This window comes from Neofelis nebulosa, chromosome 16 (genome assembly GCF_028018385.1).
Source record: "Neofelis nebulosa isolate mNeoNeb1 chromosome 16, mNeoNeb1.pri, whole genome shotgun sequence".
NCBI classification, from domain to species: domain Eukaryota; kingdom Metazoa; phylum Chordata; class Mammalia; order Carnivora; family Felidae; genus Neofelis; species Neofelis nebulosa.
In genome coordinates, this window is record NC_080797.1 from 59,405,916 (window position 1) to 59,411,501 (window position 5,586).

The following is a 5,586-nucleotide window of genomic DNA, read 5'->3' on the forward strand; positions in this document are numbered from 1 at the left end:
CACCGTTGGCCTGAGGCTGCCGTCTCCAGCTTCTCTCTTAGGACCCGGTGTCACCAGTGCGGTACCCACAGAAGTCCCGTGTGCACTGCTGTCCTCCGTGCACTGGGCACTGACTCTAGAGTGACGGCGGGGGCGGGGGGGCAGGTACTGCAACGAATCCCACCTCTTCTCTCGCAGCCTCTCACCATCTCCCTGCAGGTGTCTGCGGCAGGCGGGTCTGCTCCCTCCTGTGGGAGTCCGGCTTGAAGGATTCATGTAGACAGGCATTTGCAGTCAGGCTGGGGAGATGGGATGGCCCCCTACCCCGGTTTGTCAGCAGACCCCCCCTGTTCCCTTCTCCATAAAGAAAATACAGTAGGGGCCCTTGGCTTCCTGTCCATTCCCTCCCTGTAAGCTTCCCACGTCCCCAGGTCTCCTGTCCTGACCTCCGGTCCCCCCATGCCATGGCCCCTGCTCTGGAATACCCCCACCCCCATCACAGTTCCACAACTGTCACTCAGTCCAGAACTCAGCCTCTGCTGTCTCTGTCTCACCTGCCTCTCCACAGGCTCTAGCCTTTTCCATCCTGGACTCCACACTTCACTGGACGCCCAGCGTCCCCTCCAGCTGGCCCTTCTCTCCACTGGCTGCCTCCACTTTCCCCGCCCCTCACCCTCCCCATCCCCCCTGCCCGCATTCCCTCTGGGTCACAGCCATGCCTGTCCTCACACATCTCATTCCACAGGGACAGTCCTCCTCTCCTGCCTGAGGTGTCCCCACCCATCTTCTAAGTCCCAGGCTTCTTCGTAGCTTCTGACATCCTAGAGTTCCATCCTCCCTGGCTTCTGACATGCCACCCCGTCCTCAGACAGCCCTGGCCTCATTCCCTTCTCTTCATGCATTCAGGCTGCCGTCACCTCCCCCTTATGTCACTGCCACAGCCACCAGCTGGTTGCTGCCTGCAGGGGGCGGGGAGGGGGGGCTTCAGTCCATTGGTGATGCCACTCCCCTCCCCACATCCCCACTTGGCTCGGCATACAAGGCTCCAAGACCCATGCTTACCTTCCCTTGGCTTTATCTCCTGCCACATTTTCTTTCTTTCTTTTTTTTTTATTTTTTAAAGTTTCTGTATTTTGAGAGAGAGAGAGAGAGAGAGAGAGAGAGAGAGAGAGAGAATCCCAAACAGGCCCTGTGCTGACAGCAGGGCTCGATCCCACAAACCGTGAGATCAGAAATCAAGAGTGGGATGCTCAGCTGACTGAGCCACCCAGGTGCCCACACATTATCATACCACCACCCTGAGCCCTGTTTTCCAGCCATCCGGAGCTGGTCAGCCCTCCCAGATTCACTTCCTCACATCTCTGCCTCGCACACGATGTTCCTATGGCACGGGAGTATCTCACCGCCTTCTGCCTTTGGCTAAATCCTAGCCCCCATCGGAATTCCACCAGCCTGACCCCTCCGGCGGGGAAGGCTTCTGGGACCAGCCCTTCCCCTCCCAGCTGGGTTAGTGTCTTCCTTGGGGTTCACCCCCCCACACTGACCCGTGGCTGTCTGCGCGTCTGCCTCCCTGGCCCCCACTTCCACTCCAACGACCAACCTGACACACACACACACACACACACACACACACACACACACACACACACAGAATCCGAAGCAGGCTCCAGGCTCTGAGTTGTCCGCGCAGAGCCCGATGTGGGGTTCAAACTCACAAAGTGTGAGATCATGACCTGAGCCAAAGTCAGACGCTTAACCGACTGAGCCACCCAGGAGTCCCAATGTTTGTTTATTTTTTGAGAGAGAGACAGAGTGTGAGCGGGGCAGGGGAAGAGAGAGAGAGGGAGACACAGAATGTGAAGCGGGCTCCGAGTTGTCAGCACGGAGCCCCACGCGGGGCTCGAACCCACAAACTGTGAGATCATGACCTGAGCCACCCAGGTGCCCCCTTTTAGTTTAATTATTTTTTGACACAGAAAGAGAGAGAGAGAGAGAGAGAGAGAGAGAGAGAGAGAGAATATATCCCAAGCAGGCTCCCCGTTGTCAGTGCAGAGCCCGACACGGGACTTGAACTCACAAACCCTGAAATCATGACCTGAGCCAAAATTAAGAGTCGGATGCTTAACCAACTCAGCCACCCAGGCACCCCAGGTGCTTTTATAAAGATAAGATGATAAACATCCCTGAAGGCCTCTAAGTTTTGATGCTTGATATAAAAACTTGCTTTTACTAAATATTTAAATATCAAGTAGATGTAAATATTTATAAACTATAGGTCATGTCTAAGGACTAATGAAACAGTGAACACCTGTGTACCCACCACCCAATTTGGGAAAAAATATAACTGTTACTTTTAAAGTCTCTCAGAAGCCCTCCTCATCCATTCGCTTTCCTCCCTCAGTGGTAGCACATTACCCTGAATTGTGTGCATGTGTGATTTTCTTGCTTTTCTTTGTACACATACCAAATGTATTTGTTTCCCTAAACATGAAGTTGTTTGGTTTTGCTGTTTTTAAAAAGTCATTATTTTTTTTAATGTTTATTTTTCAGAGAGAAAGTGAGAGTGGGGGAGGGGCAGAGAGAGAGGGAGACACAGAATCCGAGGCAGGCTTAGGGCTCCGAGCCGTCAGCACAGAGCCCGACGTGGGGCTTGAACCCATGAATCATGAGCTCATGACCTGAGCTGAAGTCGGATGCTCAATGGACTGAGCCACCCAGGCGCCCCTAAAAACTTTATATAAATGAGAAAAGGTAGTTTGTGTTCCTCTGTGATTTTTTTTTTTTTTTTGCTTAGTTATTATTACCGTTTCATTCCGACATTGTATGCGGCCTGAAATTCATTCATTTTCACTAATGGTTGTTATTCTGTTGGGTGGACGCATTATACTCTATCCGTTCTCCTGTTGATAGATATGACCGACATTTAGTTTGCTTTGCTCACCTGCCTGCCTCTCTTTCTCCTTTTTATCCCCATTACAAACAGTGTTGAAGTGAGGATTCCCTTCCATCCACACATGAGGAATGCAAACACTCCCCTAAGCTGAAGACCACCAGGAGCACACCTGCACAGGATCCATGGGTCACAAGGTATGTGCATCTGCACTTTTCCCAGATTTGCTGATCTGCATCCCACAGAAGGGCTTCTACATGTTAGGGATTCCACAGTGTCACCAGTGCTAAGGATCCTCAGACTTTGAAAACTCTGCCTCCAGTAGGTATGACTATCTAGTCATTTTCCTGACCACTGATGGAGTTGAGCCTATTTTCAAATGTTTTCTCTTCTGTGAATTGCCTGTTCATACCTTTTGCCTCGTCTATTTGGTGGTTTTTCGCCAAGAATTGATTTGCAGTGTTTTTTTGGTTTTTGTTTTGTTTTGTTTTGTTTTAATAGATTTGAACATGAATCTCTTGGTAGGCTGTAGTTTGTCTTTTTTTAGGGGGGTATGGGGCTTGGGAATTTTTTTTTTTTTAAATACAGTGAAATATACAAATCTTAATTGCTACAGTTTGCTTTTTGCTTTTTTTTTTTTTCTTATTTTTAAAACTTTTAATTCCAGTATAATTAACATGCAGTGGTTTTGGGTGCACAATATAGTGTCTCAACGATTCTATACATTACTTGATGCTTATCCAGATAAGTGCACTCTTAATCCTCTTTACCTGTTTCACCCATCCCTGTATCCATTTCCCGTCTGGTAGCCATCAGTTCTCTATTTTTAAGAGTCTTTTTTGGTCTCTTCTTTCCTTTGTTTGTTTGCTTTCTTTTTTAATTTCCATGTAGGAGCAATTTCATATGGTATTTGTCCTTCTCTGACTGACTTATTTTGCTTAGCGTTATACTCTCTAGATCCATCCATGTTGTTGCAAATAACAAGATTTCATTCTTTTTATGGCTGAGTAATATTCCATTGTATAGATACCACATCCTCCTTATCCATTCATCTATCAGTGGGCACTCGGGCTACTTCCATAATTTGGTTATTATAAATAATACTGCAATAAACATAAGGATGCATATATCCCCCTTGTATTAGTGTTTCTGTAGTCTTTGGGTAAATACACAGTGGTGCAATTACTGGATCATATGGTAATTTTCTTTTTAACTTTTTGAGGAAACCTCATATTGTTTTCCATACTGGCTATACCAGTTTGCACCCCTCACCAGCAATGTACTTTTTCACCACATCTTTATCAACACTTGTTGTTTCTTATGTTTTTGATTCTGATAGGTGTGAGCTGAGCTCTCATTGTAGTTTTGATTTGCATATCCTGATGATGAGTGATTTGATCACCTTTTCATGTGTCTGTTGGCCGTCTGTATGTCTTCTTTCGAGAAAAGTCTGTTCATGCCTTCTGCCCATCCTTAAATTGGATTATTTGGTTTTGGGCTGTTGAATTGTATAAGTGTTTTATATCTTTTAGATATTAAGCCTTTATCCATTATGTCATTTGCAAATATCTTCTCCCATTCAGTAGGTTGCCTTTTGGTTTTGTTGATAGTTTTATTTGTTGTTCAGAAGCTTTTTATTTTGATGTGGTCCCAATAGTTTGTTTTGGCTTCTATTTCCCTTGCCTAAGGAGACATAGCTAGAAAAATGTTGCTACGGCCAATGTTAGAGAAATTACCGTCTATGCTCTCTCCTAGGATTTTTAGGTTTCAGGTCTCACATTTAGAACTTTAATCCATTTGGAGTTTATTTTTATGTATGGTGTAAGAAAGTGGTTCAATTACATTCTCTGGAATATTGTTATTCAGTTTTCCCAGCCACATTTATCGAAGAGACTTTTTTGCATATTCTTGCCTCCTTTGTCCAAGATTAATTGACCATGTAATTGTGGGTTTATTTCTGAGCTCTCTATTTTGTTCTGATCTATGTGTCTATTTTTGTGCCAATACCACGCTGTTTTGATTACTACAGGCTTGTAGTATATCACGAAATCTGGGATTGTGATACCTCCAGCTTTGTTCTTCTTTTTCTTCTTTTCCTTTTTTTGAGGGGAGGGGTTTGATCCTTTTAGTAACTGGAATCATGCTATATGTATTGTTCTTTGATGTGTTTGTTGGAGAAATTCCCAGCCCAGCACACTCCTTTTATTCATTACATAGTCCACAGAATTAGTATTGTCATTTTGGTTGCTTCATTCTGCTGTTATAATTATGCCCACTTTGTGTACAAATTTGAGTACAGGGGCTGAAATTGGAGGGGGAGAGTCTCAGTTTGAGCCCCTGTTGATCTGGGGTGAAAGTGTATTGACTTGGCATTGAGCAGATAGTGCACACTGACCTGGGCAGGAGGGTGGCTGGGCTGTGGATTGGGTTCAATTAGCAACAATCGTGCCTTGGATAAACCTCATTGGCTATGATACTGTCACTGAACAAAGCTTGAGCTGTGGATTTGGAACCAACAGGCCATTGACACCATGTGTTACGGGGAAGTGACTGGTTTTGCTCCTGATTTAGTGGTCACGAATTCCTTTAATTTTTGTTTAGGAAACTCTCTATCTCTCCTATTCTGAATAATAGCTTTGCTGGATAGAGAAGTCTTGGCTGCAGATTTTTTTCTTTTCAGGACTTTGAATGTATCATGCCACTCCCTTCTGGCCTGC

At 45.5% G+C, this 5,586-nt stretch overlaps 1 pseudogene; it reads right to left on the minus strand.

Annotated features, from left to right (window-relative positions):
• Positions 1–5,230: 5,230 nt before the first annotated feature.
• LOC131498686 (U4 spliceosomal RNA) lies at positions 5,231–5,363 on the minus strand (annotated as a pseudogene).
• Between the last annotated feature and the right edge of the window lie 223 nt (positions 5,364–5,586).